The following is a 23,755-nucleotide window of genomic DNA, read 5'->3' as shown; positions in this document are numbered from 1 at the left end:
AATAAAATAGCGTCATTTTGACCAGGGGCTTCCTTTGATCGTTGTGAACTGCTTGATTCATCCTCCATAACATCTATACAGGGTGTTTCTTAACCTATACGCATAAACTTGGGAAATTATTGCTGACGGCAAATAATGACTAATAGTGAAAAAAAAAGTAGTAAAATATTTTTAGTTACGGAGATAAACGACCTATTAATTAAAATTAAAAAAAAAACGTTAATTCTCCAAAATAAATGTTTATTTAACTATTATAGTAACTGTTCAAAGTTATTTCAATGACTTTCAATACATAATTGAGCACGCCTAATCCAAGAGTTGCAGACAGCAGTTAATCCAGGTTGTAGTCGAATTTCCTCGGCGGCAGCAAATATCCGATTTTTTAATTCTTGTTCATTGTCAACTTCGGTTACATACACCAGAGATTTTAGGTGGCCCCAAAAATAAAAGTCAAGCGAATTAAGGTCGGGTGATCGAGGAGGCCATCCAATTGGACCACCTCGGCCTATCCATCGTTCGGGGCACATTCGATCCAAATGCCGTCGCACTGGTCGCGCAAAATGTGGTGGACCACCATAAATGAATACCATTGCGTGTGAAAATTGCTTCATCCGTTGCGAAAATGTTTATGGTAAAGTTGTGTTAATGTTCATGTAAAGTGGGTTTAACTGCTGCTGATGTGAAAACCACTCGCAAAAGTCGCGAGGCGCATCATCCCTTGGAAGTAAAGCTTGCACCCTTTGGACGTGAAATGGATACAGTAATTCATGCCTTAAGATTCGCCAAACTGTGACTGGTGATAATCCAAATTGCGTTGCAATTGTTCTAGTGCTTATGTCAGGATGCTCTTCGATGATATCTAAAATCGAGTTCTCCAGATTTAAAATGCGCGTAGGTCTAATGGCTCCACCATGTTGCCCTGGCCTCGGCCGAAAATTTCCAGTTTCTCTACCCCGCTGAACCACACGCAAAAAAGCTTCACGCGACGGATGATACCTATGAGGAAATTTTTGTGCATGAAGATTAGCTGCAGCCACACTGTTTTGTCTTGATTCCCCATATGCTAGTAACATGTCCATTAGTTCCTCATTTGAAAAATTATGCGGCATAATTTTAATAAAAAACGAAATACGACCACAACAGTATCAACTGATAGCAAAGTAGGTACTACTAAACATAATAAACATCATCCGGACTTGTTTACTTCTTAATTTGAAAACAAAATTCTACCTGATAAAGTTATTACATTTTTGTGAAAAAAACGAATTATCTCAGAAACTAAAAATATTTTACTTAATTTTTTTTTCACTATTAGTCATTATTTATCATTAGCAATAATTTCCCAAGTTTATGCGTATAGGTTAAGAAACACCCTGTATTCGCGTCCTCAATTTGTTCATTTTCATCACATTCTGACGAAGACCCGCTTTCGGAACATGCATAATTTGATCTTTACTATCATCGCTGTCGTGAAAAGGATCCTCTTCACATTTGATAAATTATCAACAAGGTGCTGCTAAAATCGAATAAATAATTATTACACTACAACATACTGCAGGGATAAATATGTCCCACTGACCATTTTTTTGTGCTTAACATTGTATAAAAAGATTAAAAATGGATAAGATCAATTAGCTTTTACTCATACTACTTGCAGCACTTTGAATACAGCCAATATACAAGGTAATTTCCGGTTTATGAATCAAAAACACGTGCACACCTCGAGAGCCACCGACCTTCTCTACAAATGCCGTATATCGTAGAATACGTGTAGAACGTATATCGTAGCTCCTGGGGAATCCCGTTCGAGATATCCCCATAATACAATACTGAATTATCCCATCTCAATGCATTACAAAGCGCTTTTTTAATGTTCGTGTTCTTGAAAAAATTCTTGGGACATTTATGAGCCAGCAATGTCGAAAAGGTTAAAATTATGGCATCATAATACATTTCATAATGTATTTATTGTACCTGACGCAAAACACGATTTTTACAAAACCATTTTCAGCCTTTTTACCAACAAACAGGATATTTCTTGTTTAGGCACTTTGTGTTGGTTATAACGTTTATAGATGTGCTGGCGAGAATTTGCCTTTTTTTGTAAATGAAAGCCTTTTTTTAATACAAAAAACAACCATACTTACGGCATTTAAAGTAAATGGCACTGTTTAGTGGCTTAAAATCACATTTCTGGGAACCAGTTCACTAAATGACTACATATTTTCTCGACTTTTCCTAAAATATTAGGTCTTCTTTATATACTTTCATAAATACTCAATAAAAATTTAGAAAAAACAAATGTTCCAATAAAATCGCCAAAATTTTGTAAAACCTTCTGTCTCTTTTCTTCTTATTATAAAGGTGCAATTACGCATGTCGTAGAGAACATGGTTAAATGTTTCAATTGTTATTGTTAAATGTTTATATTTGCTGAGTGCTTTTCAAAACAAAAACGATGTCTTGTGACAGTTGTGCTTTTAGAATCAGCGAATTTTTAGTGATGAGTTTCAATCGCCGAATACTGGTTGATTTTTTAGTGAACCATGCTGTGTTCTACGAACTGTAACGCCTGAACCAACCAACACGACCTAAGCTCCCTCCATGTGTTCAACATTTACGAGCCCTCTATATACTTTTTCATACGAATAGAATCTCAAAATGTTAGAAAATCTGAAGGCTACGAACCTTTGCCTAAGTGATGAATGTTTCATCGCTGGGTATTTGTTTGGGTACAAACAGTGAAACCCGTTCACTATTATAACGTGAAAACACTGCTATCATTTTGGCAGATACATATATATGTCTTCTGGGTTTTCTCTTCTTATATAGGATTCACTTTTTAGACGTGTTTGTTTCTTATTACTTACATTGAAGTATATTTTAATAAAATAGTTATCTAATATTTAAAGAAATATAACCTGGATAGCCTCAACCCTTTTCCCATATAAAAATTAATTTCAGTAGCTTGTTTGTTTATATTTGTAGGTCAACATGGCAACATCGCCCTAGCTCAGTGAATAAGCAGTAAACCAAGAACGATTTTATTTTTTTTGGGTTTTTTGACCTTTATTTTGTTCAAAAAGACCCTGCTGCTTGTTGTATTTAGGTATGTAGTAAAGATGCTGTTTCACTATTTTAAAGATAATTTACCTTACTCAGCGCCCCTATTTACTCCCGGGTCCCGTAAGCTTCTAGGGTAAAAGAAACACAAAAGAGCAGTTTTAAAATAGCACCGACAGTTTTGTGTTCTATAAAGATACTAGAAAAGTCGTATATAGAGAAATTTTCTTTTAGCAGTAAAATAGCAGAAAACCGTTTTATAAACTGTTGCTAAAATTAGTATCTTAAATTGTTTTCAATTAATGTTTTCTATTAAACACCCAAATTCACTTTGGCAGTTTTTTAGGCATTTTATTTTTATGCAATATTTAGGATTTAAAAGAAAGTTTTTTTATTGCCTTCGAAAAAATTAGCAAGCGCGTAAAAATAGCGCACACCAATAAAGCGACCATATTTTCGTCCCGTCTGAACTATTAATTATTATTTTCTTCTATTAACAAACTTTTGTCCGTGGGGACCAGTAGACATTTTTAAAATTTTTGTCAGTACTACAAAAAAAAATCTCCACAATTATCCAAGGAGTGCCCTAAACACGCAGTGGGGAAGAGACCTGCCTTATCCTCGTAAGACTTCGAGTTCAAGCCTTAGCATGGTACTTTATCCAACTTTTTCTTTTTTTAGTACTTCGAAAAAATTAACATCTTTAGTAAATATACAGGGTGTCCCGGTTCATGTGGGAAATCTCTCGGATTCACTTTTTTCGGAAATTTTCTGGTCTTTAAATAACAAGCGTACTTATCTCAATAAAAAAAAAATAAAAAAAAACATGGACTCGTTTATTATTTTTTTTCTCCAAAACGGTTCATTTTATCGATAATGAACAAGAGTACCTTTTTTTAGCCTAGGGTTCAAGGTATCCAAATTTATTTTTTTTAGACTTTAACATACAGGGTGTTAAAAATATATGCATTAAAGTGTACAACCTAGTCCGCCTCTGGTAAAGTAAACAAGGTAAATGTATTTTAAGGATGTCATTTTAAGAGGTCCCTAATAGTGTTCATCACCTAAAATTTTTATTAAATTCTACCGGGTAGTTTAAAAGTAATTTATGAAAAACCAATTTCCAGCAGCGTCCTTTAGGAGGCTGTAACTTCGTAAAGGCCTGTAGGAATTTTTTTTATAGGAACGTTCGGTATAATTTTTCGATGTTCTATCAAAGATAATACTACTACGGGAAGATAAACCATACAATGTTAAAATTTTGATACCCTCGATGGACTTTGGCTCCCGCGAGCCGATGTCCATCGAGAGAGCGTTAAACAGCGTTGCCGCGACACATGTTCGTCGAATGTAATTCTTGCCCGTGCGTCGCCGTCGCCCTATCATCGCATATCGGTGCCCTACTATGCGTGTGCCATAACTACTTCGATGAATAGAATTTTATTGTTTTTCTTGCTTCGGTTTTATGGGGTTACTGCTTTTTGGGCTTATTTTTTAAAAATTGGTGTTCCATTGTGTTTTAAAGTAAGCAAGTATACGATGTCAGGCAAGGTATGCCAATACTTTAATTGTAGAGCAAATAGGAGACGAGATAAAATAAAGTAATTTACATTTTCCTATAAAAACTCTGAATTATGTGAACGCTAGATTATCAACTCTGGTAAGTAAAAAAAACAAACATTTTTACCACATAGATCGATTTTAACTTTTTTTAAAATGATAAATATAAATACATATTTATAAGAGAAACAAAACCAGATTTATATACACATACATATAATTTTTATCTAGAAAACCTAGGTACCTACATAAATAAAATTATCTTTAAAAGTCAACGCTTAGATGTAGGAATTAAGGCATCCTAGAATATGTATGTACATAAGTATACCGGGTGTCTTAGGAAAGTGGTTCGCCCCTATAACTTTTTTAATTTTTAAGTAAAAAAAATGAAATTTGGTAAGTGGGTGTAGCATCCAAATTGGGATTGGCTGAAGTATTCAGTTGTTTTCTGTCACTTCCGGTTTAATCGGAAATGGCCCTAACTTTATTATTTTAAATAGGACCCCCCAATTTTTTTGACATATTTGAAGACGGTTATTTTATAATTTAGTATTCTGTCAAGCATAAGCAATATTGTTTTATTCCTTAGGAAACTCCATACTTTTGGGCTTAACTCCAGATGTCCTGAAGACAAAACTTTTATGTGAGAAACATTTTTCCGACGATGATTTTGAACGCTGTTCCCAAAAAGTATTTTAACCAAAATGAAGATCAAAGCAATTTAAAGGTTCAAACTCCCACCAAGACCTATTCCATGAAAAAGCGCACCATTCCTTTTGAAAGTCCGATAGCTTCGAAAAAGCGCGCCTTTAATGAGGAGCTGGAACATCAAAATCACAATTACTCGAAGAAATCATGGACCTTCCATTTGGACAAATGACTCCACGAAAAGCGTATTTGCATGCAAAATTCAAAGCTTGTTAGGTTTAAAAAAAAATTATGAATTTAAAACAAAACATTAAAAATAATAACAACGTAATGCTCCGAATAATGCCTTTATTGACGTTTTTGTCAAATTTTGCCAGAACATTTGTTCTAATGCAATTAAAAAGAGGACTTAAAAATACTTGGAACCTTAAAGAAAAGCAATTAGCTATATCCTTTTATTATAAATCTCCAACAGCCTATCTATTTTTACGCAAAAAAGGCGTTATATTGCCCTCGGTTGCCACCATTCGAAGATGGATAGGTGGAAATTTGTTTAAAACGGGTCTGGATGAAGCGATAAAAAACCATTTAAAAGTTAAATGTCAGACAATGACTGATAATGAAAAAAAATGCATTTTGGCATTCGATGAAATAAGTATAAAAGAACTAGTGGAATATAATAAGAAACTGGACTTAATAGAAGACTTTGCGGACTTGGGTCCTTTAGGAAGAACTGCAAGAACATCCGCTCATGCAGTTGTTTTGTCTATCCGGGGTTTATTTAAAAACTGGAAGATTCCAGTTTCCTAATATTTTTTACATGGTTCTATTAGCCAGAACAGCTTAAAAAACTTATCATCAGCAATTTGGAAAACTTAATTGATCTTGGTTTTGTACTTAGGGCCTTAGTTTGTGACCAGGGAAGTAACAACCGCGGCGCATATAAACTTCTGGGAATCACAAATCAGATACCATATTTTAAACTTAACAATACCCAAATTTTTGGACTTTTCGACACTCCACATTTATTTAAAAGTATAAGTAATAATTTTTTGACAGGCGTATTTAAACAAGACGACAAAATAATTAACTTTGATGTTGTTAAAAGGACATTTGAAATCGATAAATCTTCAGGTTCTGCTAGGGCTCTTACAAAGATAACCGAAAAACACATTAATCCCAACTCTTTCGAAAAAATGTCATGCAAATTGGCACTCCAATTATTTTCTAAAACGATGGCAGCTGCTATTAAAACATGCGTTGAAAATAAACAAATTAATAATTGCAAAGAGGGATCCGACACTGCAGATTTTATTTTGACTTTAAATAATTTATTCGATGCATTAAACTCTAAAAGAATATATGACAAAAACTCTTTTAATTGTGGTCTTTATAATAAAAATATTCATATAATCGAGATTCTGAATAAAGCAAAAGATATATTTACGGTACTAAAAAAATTAACAAAAAAATTCGATGTAAAAACACAAACTTTTAAATTTAAAGAATCTAGACCCCCCTGTTTCAATGGACTTATTCAAACCATAAATGGCATTTTAAACTTATTTGAAGAAGAAAAAAAACATAACAATACATTTATTTTAACAAACAGACTTAACCAAGATTTTCTAGAAAACTTTTTTTCGGTAGTCAGGGAGCAGGGGGGGTTGGAATTTAAATCCATCTGCTAAATCTTTTAGGCTTTCATTTCGTATTCAAACCATTACCGATTTAATCAAACCGTCAGAGTCTTCAAATTGTGAAGAAGATCTAGACCAACAATTATTACTGTTGTCTTCATCTAATACGCAATGTGAAGATACTAACTTATCAGACTCAAATTTGGACCATTCAAATAGTATTAATACAGATCATAATAATTCTGACATTGCCGAATCCCCATTGCCTTCTTCAAGATCACAGAGCTTATTTAGCGATGAAGTTAATCCAATGGGTTCATTGGAAGAGTGTGCCATTACTTATTATGCCGGGTATCTTGTTAAGAAAGTTGGTGATAAGTTTAATTGTAAAAAGTGCTTGACAGCCTTTCAAAAGTCCACTGAGTTTGTTTTAGAATTGTCGGGTTCCAGACAACTTTTTTTATTGAATAAAAATTTTGGCGGGAAAAATGAAATATCTTTGATAGTGCCCTCTGATAAAATTACTAAATTAGTTCACAGCTCATTTTTAGCGTAACATTTCGAAACTTTTAAGTCCGCAGAATTCGTATGTCAAAAAATTAAAGAGAAACTACAGATTTTAAACAATAACTGGTTGGGCAATAAAGACGATCCATGTTGTAAACACAAGACATTTCTAATTGAACATTTAGTTATCACAAACATTTTTAAATTTTGCAAGTGGTACAAATGTCCAAAAAAAACACACACTCAAAAACTTAAAAACTTAGAGAATAAATAAGTATCAATCATGTGACTAAAATCTTAGATGTCAATACAGTTTTCCAAATAGTTTTTGTAATTTTTTTTTGTTGTTTAAAATTAATAACTTTAGGAGAGGTCCCGACGGCGACGTCCAGACACCTTTTGGGCTAGTAATTCGTATTTTCTTAGACTTTCTAGAAATGTCCACCAAGGAATCTAGTTTTGAGTATTTGCATAAAACTATTTAATATCTTTCTAAAAGCATAGATAGAAGCATAACATAAAAACTCGTTTTATTAGCATTATTATTAGTTTTTAATTTTATTATTAAGTTAGTCATCTTTTTTTTTTGTACAAATATTTACTTTTTTGTATTAACTTATAACTTGTGTTAACTTGTAACATGTCTATTTTTTATGGTTAAACTAGTGTCCTATAAAAGTGCAGTTAAGTTGTTAAATAATAATTCAAGTAGGTTTTGCACAGGAGTATTCATCATTAAAAGGGTATATATTACATTCGTATCAACAATATTTCTTCCCTGGTGTTTTTATTTTTGGTTTTAATTTTTAACTAAAAAAAAAATTAACTAAAACTATTTTTAATAATTATTTTTTAACCAAAAACTTTATTCTAAATTTCTTTTTTTGGCGATTAATATTAAAATAAACTAATATAATTTAATCAGATAAAATAACTTACCTGCCTATAAATTTAGCCGTTAGTTTTACTTAATAAAAATTATAAAATTCATACCTCCATTAGAAAATAATATATTAAAATTAATTATTTCGTAACTTACCTATTTGTAAGAATTGGCAACGTTGCGCACAGCTAAGTGGCTCGTTTCGCTCTCGCGGCGGATTCTGCGAGGGTTACCGTCTTATTACATTCGCAGTTAAGGGAGCATTGATATCTCCGGACCGATTCACAATGCCTTATTTAAATGAACCATCTTTTCGTAGTAGTATTATCTTTGGTTCTATCTGAATCCGAGAGATTTTTTTTTTATTTTTCAAATTTATTTTTGAAAGCCAATAGTAATAAGATATAAAAAGAATTGACAGGAGGAGAATAAGGAATAAAAGAAACCAAAAACGAAATGAATCGAAACTATAGAAGCCGAGATATAAGTAAAAATGTGGGAAAAACAAAGGAAAACTTTTTTTTTTCCCACCGTACCCTGTAATCGCATCGCATAATAATCATATCTCACTCAATTACGGTTATCTATTATTCAAATTTATTTTAAAATTAATATTTAGGTTTTACAAGATGACCCAAATGATCCTTTTTAAGTTTTCGACATAACCAGTGTTAAGAAAATAGAACAATTAATCATTATAGTATTGTCCGATTTGACTCCAATTTAATTTTTGAAGTTCATTTAATGTACTGTAAATTATTTTTAAAATTTTTCTTATGAATATTTTTAAAAAAAAATAACTATATCTCACTCTATTACTGTTATCTATTATTCGAATATAATTTAAATTTACTATTTCGCATATACAAAATAGCCAAATGATGTTTTTTACGGTTTGAACACAACCAGAGTTAAAAAAATGTAATAACTAATAGCGTTGGCGATTGTTCCGATTTAATTTTAATTCAATTTTTAGATATAATTTGATTAACCCTAAATGATTTTTAAAAATCGTTTTATGTATTGTGTTTAAAAAAAATAGTCATATATCACTCTATTACTGTTATCTATTATTCGAATATAATTTAAATTTACTATTTCGCATATACAAAATAGCCAAATGATGTTTTTTACGGTTTGAACACAACCAGAGTTAAAAAAATTTAATAACTGATAGCGTTGGCGATTGTTCCGATTAAATTTTTAGATATAATGTGATTAACCCTAAATGATTTTTAAAAACCGTTTTATGTATTGTGTTTTAAAAAAATAGTCATATCTCACTCAATTACGGTTATCTATTATTTAAATTTATTTTAAAATGAATATTTAGGTTATACAAGATAACCCAAATGATCCTTTTTAAGTTTTGGACATAATAAGGGTTAAGAAAATAGAACAATTAATCATTATAGCATTGTCCGATTTGACTCCAATTTATTTTTTGAAGTTCATCTAATGTACAGTAAATTATTTTTAAAATTTTTCTTATGAATTGTTTTTTAAAAAAATAATCATATCTCACTCTATTACTGTTATCTATTATTCGAATATAATTTAAATTTACTATTTCGCATATAATAAATAGCCAAATGATGTTTTTTACGGTTTGAACACAACCAGAATTAAGAAAAGATAATAACTAATAGCGTTAACGATTTTTCCGATTTAATTTTTATTTAATTTTTAGATATAATTTGATTAACCCTAAATGATTTTTAAAAATCGTTTTATGTATTGTGTTTAAAAAAAATAGTCATATCTCACTCAATTACGGTTATCTATTATTCAAATTCGATTTGACTCCAATTTAATTTTTCAAGTTCATTTGATGTACTATAAATTATTTTTAAAATTTTTCTTATGAATTGTTTTTTAAAAAAATAATCATATCTCACTCTATTACTGTTATCTATTTTTCGAATATAATTTAAATTTACTAATTCGCATATACTAAATAGCCAAATGATGTTTTTTACGGTTTGAACCCAACCAGAATTAGGAAAAGATAATAACTAATAGCGTTAACGATTGTTCCGATTTAATTTTAATTTAATTTTTAGATATAATTTGCTTAACCCTAAATGATTTATAAAAATATTTTCATGTATTGTTTTAAAAAAAAAAAGTCATATCTCACTCAATTACGGTTATCTATTATTCAAATTCGATTTGACTCCAATTTAATTTTTGAAGTTCAGTTAATGTACTGTAAATTATTTTTAAAATTTTTCTTATGAATTGTTTTTTAAAAAAATAATCATATCTCACTCTATTACTGTTATCTTTTATTCGAATATAATTTAAATTTACTATTTCGCATATACAAAATGGCCAAATGATGTTTTTTACGGTTTGAACACAACCAGAATTAAGAAAATATAATAACTAATAGCGTTAACGATTGTTCCGATTAAATTTTTAGATATAATTTGATTAACCCTAAATGATTTTTAAAAATAGTTTTATGTATTGTGTTTTAAAAAAATAGTCATATCTCACTCAATTACGGTTATCTACTATTCAAATTTATCCTAAAATTAATATTTAGGTTATACAAGATGACTCAAATGATCCTTTTTAAATTTTGGACCTTACCAGGGTTAAGAAAATAGTACAATTAATTATTATAGCATTGTCCGATTTGATTCCAATTTAATTTTTCAAGTTCATTTGATGTACTGTAAATTATTTTTAAAATTTTTCTTATGAATTTTTTAAAAAAAAATAATCATATCTCACTCTATTACTGTTATCTATTATTCGAATATAATTTAAATTTACTATTTCGCATATACAAAATAGCCAAATGATATTTTTTACGGTTTGAACACAACCAGAATTAAGAAAAGATAATAACTAATAGCGTTAACAATTGTTCCGATTTAGTTTTAATTTAATTTTTAGATATAATTTGAAAAACCCTAAATGATTTTTAAAAATATTTTCATGTATTGTGTTTAAAAAAAATAGTCATATCTCACTCTATTACTGTTATCTATTATTCGAATATAATATAAATTTACTATTTCGCATATACAAAATAGCCAAATGATGTTTTTTATGGTTTGATCACAACCAGAGTTAAGAAAATATAATAACTAATAGCGTTGGCGATTGTTCCGATTTAATTTTAATTCAATTTTTAGATATAATTTGATTAACCCTAAATGATTTTTAAAAATAGTTTTATGTATTGTGTTTTAAAAAAATAGTCATATCTCACTCAATTACGGCTATCTATTATTCAAATTTATCTTAAAATTAATATTTAGGTTATACAAGATGACCCAAATGATCCTTTATAAATTTTGGACATAACCAGGGTTAAGAAAATAGTACAATTAATTTTTATAGCATTGTCCGATTTGATTCCAATTTAATTTTTCAAGTTCATTTGATGTACTGTAAATTATTTTTAAAATTTTTCTTATGAATTGTTTTTTAAAAAAAATATTATATCTCACTCTATTACTGTTATCTATTATTCGAATATAATTTAAATTTACTATTTCGCATATACAAAATAGCCAAATGATGTTTTTTACGGTCTGAACACAACCAGAATTAAGAAAAGATAATAACTAATAGCGAGTTACACGCTACCAATCTGCCTATTCAGCTAACCAATTACCTATTGATTTACTTATTTGATTACTAAGCAAACCAACACTATAAATATATATATTGCCTTGCCATTAAAAACTAATTACATTACTATTAAGTTACTGTTCAAATTAAGTTAGATTTTAAGTTGTAATTTCCGCTCTCGAATAAATAATTTAAAAAAAAAAGTTATTTTCGTGTTGACTACATATAACTGGCGCAGTCGGAAGTTTCGTGTTACGGTCGGACAAAAATCGCCAAAACCGGTCTGTTTTGAGAGTTCAAGCACGAAGAACCTACCCTTGGAAGCAGCCTTCAGAACACACATCGTCAGGAAGTTGCACCCACCAAGGAAGTCAACAACACCGAGAGCATTTTCCTGGGAATACTAGCATCGATTCCTTTAGGACCACTAGGCTTAAGGCAAGAAAGAAACCAATGGAAATTTTCGCAGTTTTGGCGTAAGCAACTTTTCCTATTTTTCCATTTTTCCTTTATTTTTACCATAGACGTATAATATTTAGTAAAATATTTTGACATATTATTATAGGTAATTTTTTTTCTCTTTTGCTAATTTTTCTTTCATATTTCTTTAGTTTCTGCATATTTTAGTATTATTCCTTTTTTATCATAACAATAAACTTTAATGCCAAACTCTTTGGCTGAAGAAATTGAAAATTTAGCTCAATCATTTTTAAGTTTATCCACTCAAGAAGGTTCTCAACTCACAAATCAATCAGACATGCAGTCTAACAATAAAGATATTGGTCTCTTAAGGTACCAAGCTGATAACATACCTCCGTATGATGGCAACCCTAGGCAATTAAATAGGTTTCTCACAGCTTGTGAACACTTTTTAAGTAACTTCCAAGATACAACAAATATAGCTAATCCCATAAATATTTGCCTAATAGATACCATTTTAATGAAACTTAAAGGTCGAGCCGCTGATATAATTTGCTCCAACTCAGATTTAAATAATTGAGCCGTAATTAAAGACGCCCTAATAGTAGCCTTTTCAGATCAAAAAAGCATCGAATGTCTTATCCAAGATTTAATTTCTCTAAAAATTCAAAGGTTCGAAAGTCCTACACAATTTGGCATGCGAGTGCAGGATGCCAGAAGTAATTTATTTTCAAAATTAAACACCTCTGTTGCTAATGATAATGAAAGGAAAATTAAAATTCAACACTATGAAGAATTTGCTCTGAAAACTTTTATTAGTAACTTGCCCCCTCAAATTCAATTAGTTGTTAGATTACGTCAGCCAGAAAATATTGAAAAAGCTTTATCGTTAGTAGTCGAAGAAGAAAACTTTATATACTTTAGTCAAGGAAAAAATTATAACTTACAAACCTACCCACCACCATTTCGCACTCATTACAAACAATCAAAACCCCAACCAAGATCCCCATTACCACCAACCCCCAGCAATTTTCCATCATTTATACCAAACACTTTTAATTACGCCAGACCCCAATTTCAAAAACCTATAGGACCAACAAACTTTCAAAATTCTAATCCAAATCCCATATCGATTTCTAGGCCAAATATTCCAAATACAAGTTTTCATAATTTTGTTAGACCCAATTTTTCAAATAACACCTTTAATAAACCTCAATTGAATCTAAGACCCCCTAATTTCAACCCAAATAATAGTTTACCCAGTTCAGTCATTCGTCGAAATCAAGTCGAACCAATGGACACAAGTTCAGGAAATAGTCGACATACCTTTGTTCCTAGAAACAAAAGGCCCCGCGTTTCAGAACTATATGCCCATCAAATTTCTCCAGAAAGTATTGACTATAATCTCGATTCCGATAATACCTACTCCGACTATTATAACCCTTATCAGAATGATCAATATTATTATGACGATAATAATTATTACGATCCATATAATCATATTCCTGATAATTCATTTTCCAACCCGATCGAAGATGACACTTATAAAAGTGACGACATAACCATTTCTAACGAACAACAAAATTTTCAAAACCCCGATATCAACACACACCCAACATAATCCATTTAAATAACATTAGATCGGATTTACCATATATTTATATTGCTGACCTAAACGCATATTTTTTAATAGACACCGGTAGTAGTCGAAGTTTAATGAACCCTAAACTTGCTTACACGTTTTATCATAAATTTATTACAAATGAGAAATTTAATATCCAAACGGCACACGCTATGTCCTATCACAATGAAGTCGCTAATATTCCAGTTTTTAAAATCTTTAAATTTAATGGTTACCATAAATTTTATTTGTTCGATTTTTCGCAAAAATACGATGGACTTATTGGTAGTGATTTATTAAAACAACTTAACGCTAATATTGACTTAAAAAATTGTAAATTAATAACACAAAATTCTACTATTCCAATTATTTATGAAATAAAAAAACCAATAGAAACTCAAAATACCTTTAATGATCTTCAAAATTTTTCTATAACAATTCCGTCAAGATGTCAACAAATTGTAAAAATCCCAGTGAATCTAAAAGAAGGCTTAGGCATATTAGAATATCAAAATTTTGAAAATAATACAGAAATGCCTAAAGCACTTGTAAACATTTCAAATTTTTTTGCCTATACAACAATAACGAATGCCAATGAATATCCCGTTACCATTAATATTAATAGACCCTTTAATGTTGAATTAATAGATATTTTAGAAGTAAACTTTTGCAACAAAATCGAAACAAACCAAACCCTAACTAATGAACATGATAATATACTTAAAGAAAATCTTAAAAACCTGCGTTTGGACCATTGCAATAAAGAAGAGAAAGACTTTATTATAAGATTATAGATATTAAGATTATAGAAGATTATGCTTTGAATATCGCGACATATTTTACTGCGACAAAATACCCTTAACATTTACTAACCAGATTCAGCATAAAATCAATTTGACAAATGACACCCCTTTATTCACTAAAACATATCGCTATCCTGAGATACACAAGAAGGAAGTTAAAAATCAAATATCAAAAATGTTAGATCAAGGAATTATTCAGAACTCAGTTTCCCCTTGGTCTAGTCCAATTTGGGTTGTCCCAAAAAAAGTTGATGCATCCGGAAAAAAAAATGGAGAGCCGTCATCGATTATCGTAAGCTGAATGAAAAAACCATAGGCGATAAGTATCCTCTTCCCAACATTGCAGATATACTTGATAAATTAGGTAGAAGCCAGTATTTTTCCACACTGGATCTTGCTAATGGATTTCATCAAATTGAGATGGATCCCAATGATACTCAGAAGACCGCCTTTTCAACAGAATCAGGTCACTATGAATTCCGCCGAATGCCATTTGGGTTGAAAAATGCCCCATCAACTTTCCAAAGAGTTATGGATAATATCCTCCGTGGCCTCCACAATGAAATTTGTGTCGTATATCTCGATGACATCATCATTTTCAGTACTTCCTTGGAAGAACACATTTCTCGCCTACGTCAAGTTTTCTCACGACTCCGAGAATCCAACTTTAAAGTACAAATGGATAAAAGCGAGTTTCTTAGAAAAGAAGTCCAATATTTAGGTCATCTTGTAACATCCAATGGCGTAAAACCAAACCCTGAAAAAATCCGAGCAATTCAAGAATTTCCAATCCCCAAAAATTCAAAAGATATTAAATCATTTTTAGGTCTCCTTGGATATTATAGACGGTTTATTAAAGACTTTGCTAAAATAACCAAACCTATGACCTCATGCCTCAAAAAGGATTGTAAAGTCATCCATAGTCCCGAATTCATAAAATCTTTCGAACACTGCAAACATCTTCTAATGAATGCCCCTATCTTACAATATCCTGATTTCGAAAAGCCATTCATTCTAACTACCGACGCTAGTAATTTTGCCATAGGTGCCGTATTATCACAAGGTAACGTCCCTAACGATAAGCCTGTTGCTTATGCAAGCCGAACCCTTAACGATAGCGAATGCAAATACTCCACTATTGAGAAGGAACTCCTAGCGATCGTCTGGGCATGTAAATATTTTCGCCCATATCTTTTTGGGAAAAAGTTTAAAATATATAGCGACCACAGACCCCTTGTCTGGTTATTCAGTCTAAAAGAACCTAACAGTAAATTAGTTAGATGGCGTCTTCGTTTAGAAGAGTTCGATTATGAAATTATCTATAAAAAAGGCCTCCAAAATACAAATGCTGATGCCCTCTCTCGCATTCAAATCAATGCTTTTGAAAACGAAAGTATTGTAAACAACCCTGGTGAACAAGATATAGACATAGATGAATTCTTAAATGACCTTTGCAATGAAGCATTAAAAAACATGAATCTTGAACCCCCTACCCACCATAACATCATATCCCCACAAAGTTCTAATACAGTAATACCCAAAATAAATATAATAGAAAATATTCAAACCAGACCACCCCAAACCAGGCTTCGTAAAAGACTTGAAGAAGCACAAAACACCTTAGCCACACCACACTCTTTTAGCAATCCCTACATAATAAACGAAGGCATTACAATTTTGGAAGACATAATTAACAACAAACCCCACCAAATAATAATTTCTAAAAATCCCTATAATAAATTAAACATTAAACAAGAACAATTTGGAAATAATAAAATACTTCATGTAAAAATTCCTAACTCTAACTCTAATGATTCTCTTATCATTGATTTATTAAAAAATTACACTAAGGAAAACAAAATATTTTATCTTTACTTCTACGATGATTCGATGTACTTAAATTTTAACAAAGTTTACATGAAACATTTTTATTCCTCCGGACTTAAATTAATAAAATGCACAAAATTAGTAAACTCCGTCTCTGAACTCGATGAACGAATCATGCTAATCAAATATCAACACGAAGGTAAATGCAACCATCGTGGCATTAATGAGACATTAGAAAAACTTAAACGTAATTATTACTGGCCGTCAATGAAAGCAGATGTAACAAAATATATAAACGATTGTGATATTTGCCAAACCAGCAAATATGCAAGAAAAAATCCATACGTTCCTCTGGTATTAACAGAAACTGTCGGAAAACCTTTTCAACTAATTAATATTGACATTTTTAAATATGATAACCAAGATTTTTTAACTATTATAGACGCTTTTACGAAATTAGGACAGGCTTTCCCTATTCAAGGAAAAACAGCTATTGAAATCGCTAATGCCCTTATTCAGTACTTTTCCTTTTATGGTATTCCTGACAAAATTACCATGGACAATGGCACAGAATTTAAAAACGATACTGTTAAAGAGCTTCTGCGTGCTCATAAAATTAATGTACATTTTACCACTCCACTCCACCACGAATCAAACTCACTCGTCGAAAGGCTACATTCAACCCTTATCGAACATCTAAGAATCCTTCGACAGAAACATCCGTCAGATAGTAATATCTCCCTTATGAATTATGCCATTATAGCATACAACAATTCTATACACTCTTCCACTAAATTTACCCCGTTCGAATTAACTTTTGGCCATACAAATTCCAGAGATCCAAGTAATCTTTTAGAATCGACATTTTATAACGAGTTTGTTATAAATCATAAAGATAGAGTTAAACATCTTTACGAAAATATAACACAAAACTTATTAGATAAAAAACAAAAAGTCATAGAAAAAAACAATAAACTAGGTCCCAATCAAACTCAATTCAAAAAAGGAGACAAAGTTTACAAAGTTAACAATTCTAGAAATAAAAAAGATAACAAATTTAAAGGGCCCTATCAGATTGTAGAGCTCCTTAAAAGAAATAAAGCTAAGATTAAAAACCCTATTAACAACAAAATAATAACAATTCACATAAAAGAATTGAAACTACCCCCTGTTGTTACAGAATCTTCCAGCTCGCAGGCGCAGAACTAGCAACCCCTAACTTCCATAAAATTAATCAAAATCCAGGACTCCTTCCCCTAAAAATTGGTAATGCTCAAAACATAGCTGACTATTGGTCCTTTGTTGAAATATTAGACGTAAGTGACATCATTAAAGAATTTAAGTCCCTTGAAAATCATTATTTCCAATTACAATCTTCCATAAAAAACACATCCACTAATATAATCATTTTCTAAACTCTTTTAATTTGATCGCGTCTCTAAAAAACAAAATCAATATACAGATAACACAAATCAACCCTTTCTATTCATTTTCACGTACCAAGAGAGGTCTCATTAACGGTTTAGGATCTATTGTCAAATCCTTGACTGGAAACTTAGATCAAAACGATGCTGAAAGATATGACAACGCTATTAATACTATAACAAATAATGAGAATAAAGTTAAAACAGTTCTCAAAGAGCAAATTACTATCATAGAAAAATCATCAATAAATTTTATAAATATTAGCAAGAATTTAACATACAACCAACAAATTTTAGAAAAACATATTAGGCAGATAGACACGATTATTAAACAAATTCAAAACAATAACACCATTTCTTATGGTTACTTTACAAGCCAAATAATTTTATCTCAAGTAATCAATGCTTTTCAAAACATCTACGATATTCTAGAAAATGTCGGTATAGCCATCACATTTTCAAAATTAAATATATTTCATCCTTCCATAGTAAACCCTAATGACCTTTTAAATGAAATCATGTCTATAACACCACACTTAACATACAATAAACTTCCTTTCACTGCCACATTAGAAAATTTATTGCTTTTTGAAAAAATTATTGAAATTAAAAGTTACATAAAAGAAAACAAAATCACATTCATCATACAAGTACCTATAGTCGAAATAAAAAACTATGTATTGTATCGTCTATATCCCCTCCCAGTTCCCTTTAAAAATACCTTTCAAATCATCATTTCACCTAACAAATACCTCCTTTTAAATGAAGTTAGCTATATTGCATTTGACACAAAGTGCCAAGAGATAACGCCACAACACTTTATATGCAAAGAAAGCAGCCCTATGAGCATAGGAACTGATCCTCCATGCGAAGTAAACCTACTATCGTATGCAAAAAAAACCATAAATTGCCAAATTGTCGAGACAAAAATCAATAACCTAAAAATCCAAAAGTTAGAAGAAGAAAAATGGATGCTGATAACACCTAACGAAACAATCGCAAACCAACAATGTGGAACTGACAAAGAAAACATACCTTTAAAAGGAACCTATGTATTAGAATTCCCGCCTAACTGTACCATCCAAATAGAAGGTCACCTCCTTAGGAACTACCACCTGAAAGAACAAACAAAATTCCAGAACATTCAGCTGCCTAAACTCATCTTTGAAGCCAATCTGAATCCTAATTATATAGAAATCCCGCCCTTTAAAATGGATAAACTAAACCTTGAGGACATTGAAAATATACCCAGTATTATTGCCCAAGAAAAGGAACAACTGAAGGAAGCCCTACTCTTCAACGGACCTCTTCATATACAGCCCATGAGCATTTGGACCCTGTTAATATATATTATTATTCTCAGCTTCATTGGGTACCAAGTCTACGCGAAATACTTCAAGATGCTGCCCAAACTTGATGCCAACCGCTCTCCTTCACCCGAAGCCACAACCAGTCAGCCTCAAATCGTCATCTAAGTTCCCCTGCATCCCCAGGCTCACCTCTACGAAGGGAGGAGTTACACGCTACCAATCTGCCTATTCAGCTAACCAATTACCTATTGATTTACTTATTTGATTACTAAGCAAACCAACACTATAAATATATATATTGCCTTGCCATTAAAAACTAATTACATTACTATTAAGTTACTGTCAAATTAAGTTAGATTTTAAGTTGTAATTTCCGCTCTCGAATAAATAATTTTTAAAAAAAAGTTATTTTCGTGTTGACTACATATAACTAGCGTTAACGATTGTTCCGATTTAATTTTAATTTAATTTTTAGATATAATTTGATTAACCCTAAATGATTTTGAAAAATATTTTCATGTATTGTATTTTAAAAAAATAGTCATATCTCACTCAATTACGGTTATCTATTATTTAAATTTATTTTAAAATGAATATTTGGGTTATACAAGATGACCCAGATGATCCTTTTTAAGTTTTGGACATAACAATTAATCATTATAGTATTGTCCGATTTGACTCAAATTTAATTTTTGAAGTTCATTTAATGTACTGTAAATTATTTTTAAAATTTTTCTTATGAATATTTAAAAAAAAAAATAATTATATCTCACTCTATTACTGTTATCTATTATTCGAATATAATTTAAATTTACTATTTCGTATATACAAAATAGCCAAATGATGTTTTTTACGGTTTGAACACAACCAGAGTTAGAAAAATATAATAACTAATAGCGTTGGCGATTGTTCCGATTTAATTTTAATTCAATTTTTAGATATAATTTGATTAACCCTAAATGATTTTTAAAAATCGTTTTATGTATTGTGTTTTAAAAAAATAGTCATATCTCACTCAATTACGGTTATCTATTATTCAAATATAATTTAAAATTATTATGTAGGTTATACAAGATGACTCAAATGATCCTTTTTATGTTTTGGACGTAACCAGGATAAAGAAAATCGATTACTATTACCTATAGCTATTGTTCCGATATGATTTCAATTTAATCTTTAGATATAATTTGTTTAACCCTAAATAATTAAAAAAAAAATTTTAGTGTATTGTGTTTTAAAAAAATAGTCACAATATATTCAATTAAGGTTATCTATTATTCAAATTTATTTTAAAATTAATATTTAAGTTATACAAGATGACACAAATGATCCTTTTTAAGTATTGGACATTACCAGGGTTAAGAAAATAGAACAACTAATCATTATAGCATTGTCAGATTTGACTCCAATTTAATTTTTGAAGTTCAGTTGATGTACTGTAAATTATTTTTAAAATTTTTCTTATGAATTGTTTTAAAAAAAATAATCATATCTCACACTATTACTGTTATCTATTATTCGAATATAATTTAAATTTACTATTTCGCATATACAAAAAAGCCAAATGATGTTTTTTACGGTTTGAACACAACCAGAATTAAGAAAATATAATAACTAATGGCGTTAACGATTGTTCCGATTTAATTTTTAGATATAATTTGATTAACCCTAAATGATTTTTTAAAATATTTTCATGTATTGTGTTTAAAAAAATAGTCATATCTCACTCAATTACGGTTATCTATTATTCAAATTTATCTTAAAATTAATATTTAGGTTATACAAGATGACCCAAATGAACCTTTTTAAGTTTTGGACATTACCAGGGTTAAGAAAATAGAACAATTAATCATTATATCATTGTCCGATTTGACTCCAATTTAATTTTTGAACACAACCAGAATTAAGAAAAAATAATAACTAATAGCGTTAACGATTAATCCGATTTAATTTTTAGATATAATTTGATTAACCCTAAATGATTTTTAAAAATATTTTCATATATTGTGTTTAAAAAAAATAGTCATATCTCACTCAATTACGGTTATCTATTTTTTAAATTTATTTTAAAATTAATATTTAGGTTATACAAGATGACCCCATATGATCCTTTTTAAGTTTTGGACATAACCAGTGTTAAGAAAATAGAACAATTAATCATTATAGCATTGTCCGATTTGACTCCAATTTAATTTTTGATGTTCATCTAATGTACTGTAAATTATTTTAAAAATTTTTCTTAAGAATTGTTTTTTAAAAAAAATAATTATATCTCACTCTATTACAATTATCTATTATTCGAATATAATTTAAATTTACTATTTCGCATATACAAGATAGCCAAATGATGTTTTTTACGGTTTGAACACAACCAGAAATAAGAAAATATAATAACTAATAGCGTTGGCGATTGTTCCGATTTAATTTTACTTCAATTTTTAGATATAATTTGATTAACCCTAATTGATTTTTAAAAATAGTTTTAAGTATTATGTTTAAAAAAAAATAGTCATATCTCACTCAATTACGGTTATCCATTATTCAAATATAATTTAAAATTAATATTAAGGTTACACAAGGTGACCCAAATGATCCTTTTTAAATTTTGGACATAACCAGGGTTAAGAAAATAGTACAGTTAATTATTATAGCATTGTCCGATTTGATTCCAATTTAATTTTTCAAGTTCATTTGATGTACTGTAAATTATTTTTAAAATTTTTCTTATGAATTGTTTTTTTTTTTAAATAATTATATCTCACTCTATTACTGTTATCTATTATTCGAATATAATTTAAATTTACTATTTTGCATATACAAAATAGCAAATTGATGTTTTTTACGGTCTGAATACAACCAGAACTAAGAAAAGATAATAACTAATAGCGTTGGCGATTGTTCCGATTTAATTTTTAATTCAATTTTTAGATATAATTTGATTAACCCTAAATGATTTTTAAAAATCGTTTTATATATTGTGTTTTAAAAAAATAGTCATATCTCACTCAATTACGGTTATCTATTATGTAAATTTATCTTAAAATTAATATTTAGGTTATACAAGATGACCCAAATGATCCGTTTTAAATTTTAGACATAACCAGGGTTAAGAAAATAGTACAATTAATTATTATAGCATTGTCCGATTTGATTCCAATTAAATTTTTCGAGTTCATTTGATGTACTGTAAATTATTTTTTAAATTTTTCGTATGAATTGTTTTTTAAAAAAATAATTATATCTCACTCTATTACTGTTATCTAGTATTCGAATATAATTTAAATTTACTATTTCTCATATACAAGATAGCCAAATGTACTTTAATAATAGATAACCATATGATTAAATTTTTAGATATAATCTGATTAACCCTAATGATTTTTAAAAATATTTTCATGTATTGTGTGTGTTTAAAAATAATAGTCATATCTCACTCAATTACGGTTATGTATTATTCGAATATAATTTAAATTTACTATTTCGCATATACAAGATAGCCAAATGATGTTTTTTACTGTTTGAACACAACCAGAGTTAAGAAAATATAATAACTAATAGCGTTGGCAATTTTTCCGATTTAATTTTAATTCAATTTTTAGATATAATCTGGTTAACCCTAAATGATTTTTAAAAATAATTTTATGTATTGTGTTTTAAAAAATAGTCGTATCTTACTCAATTACCGTTATCTACTATTCAAATTTATCTTAAAATTAATATTTAGGTTATACAAGATGACCCAAATGATGTTTTTTACGGTTTGAACACAACCAGAATTAGGAAAAGATAATAACTAATAGCGTTAACGATTGTTCCGATTTAATTTTAATTTAATTTTAAGATATAATTTGATTAACCCTAACTGATTTTTAAAAATATTTTAATGTATTTTGTTAAAAAAAAATAGTCATATCTCACTCAATCACGGTTATCTATTATTCAAATTTATTTTAAAATGAATATTTAGGTTATACAAGATGACCCAAATAATCCTTTTTAAGTTTTGGACATAACAAACAAGGGTTAAGAAAATAGAACAATTAATCATTATAGCATTGTTCGATTTGACTCCAATTTAATTTTTGAAGTTCATTTAATGTACTGTAAATTATTTTAAAAATTTTTCTTATGAATTGTTTTAAAAAAAAAAATAATTATATCTCCCTCTATTACTGTTATCTATTATTCGAATATAATTTAAATTTACTCTTTGGCATATACAAATTAGCCAAATGATGTTTTTTACGGTTTGAACACAACCAGAGTTAAAAAAATGTAATAACTAATAGCGTTGGCGATTGTTCCGATTTAATTTTAATTCAATTTTTATTCAATATTTATTATTCGAATATAATTTAAATTTACTATTTCGCATATACAAGATAGCCAAATGATGTTTTTTACGGTTTGAACACAACCAGAATTAAGAAAATATAATAACTAATAGCGTTAACGATT

The sequence above is a fragment of the Anthonomus grandis genome, chromosome 22, assembly GCF_022605725.1.
Source record: "Anthonomus grandis grandis chromosome 22, icAntGran1.3, whole genome shotgun sequence".
NCBI lineage: Eukaryota > Metazoa > Arthropoda > Insecta > Coleoptera > Curculionidae > Anthonomus > Anthonomus grandis.
Note: the sequence above shows the minus strand (reverse complement) of the source record.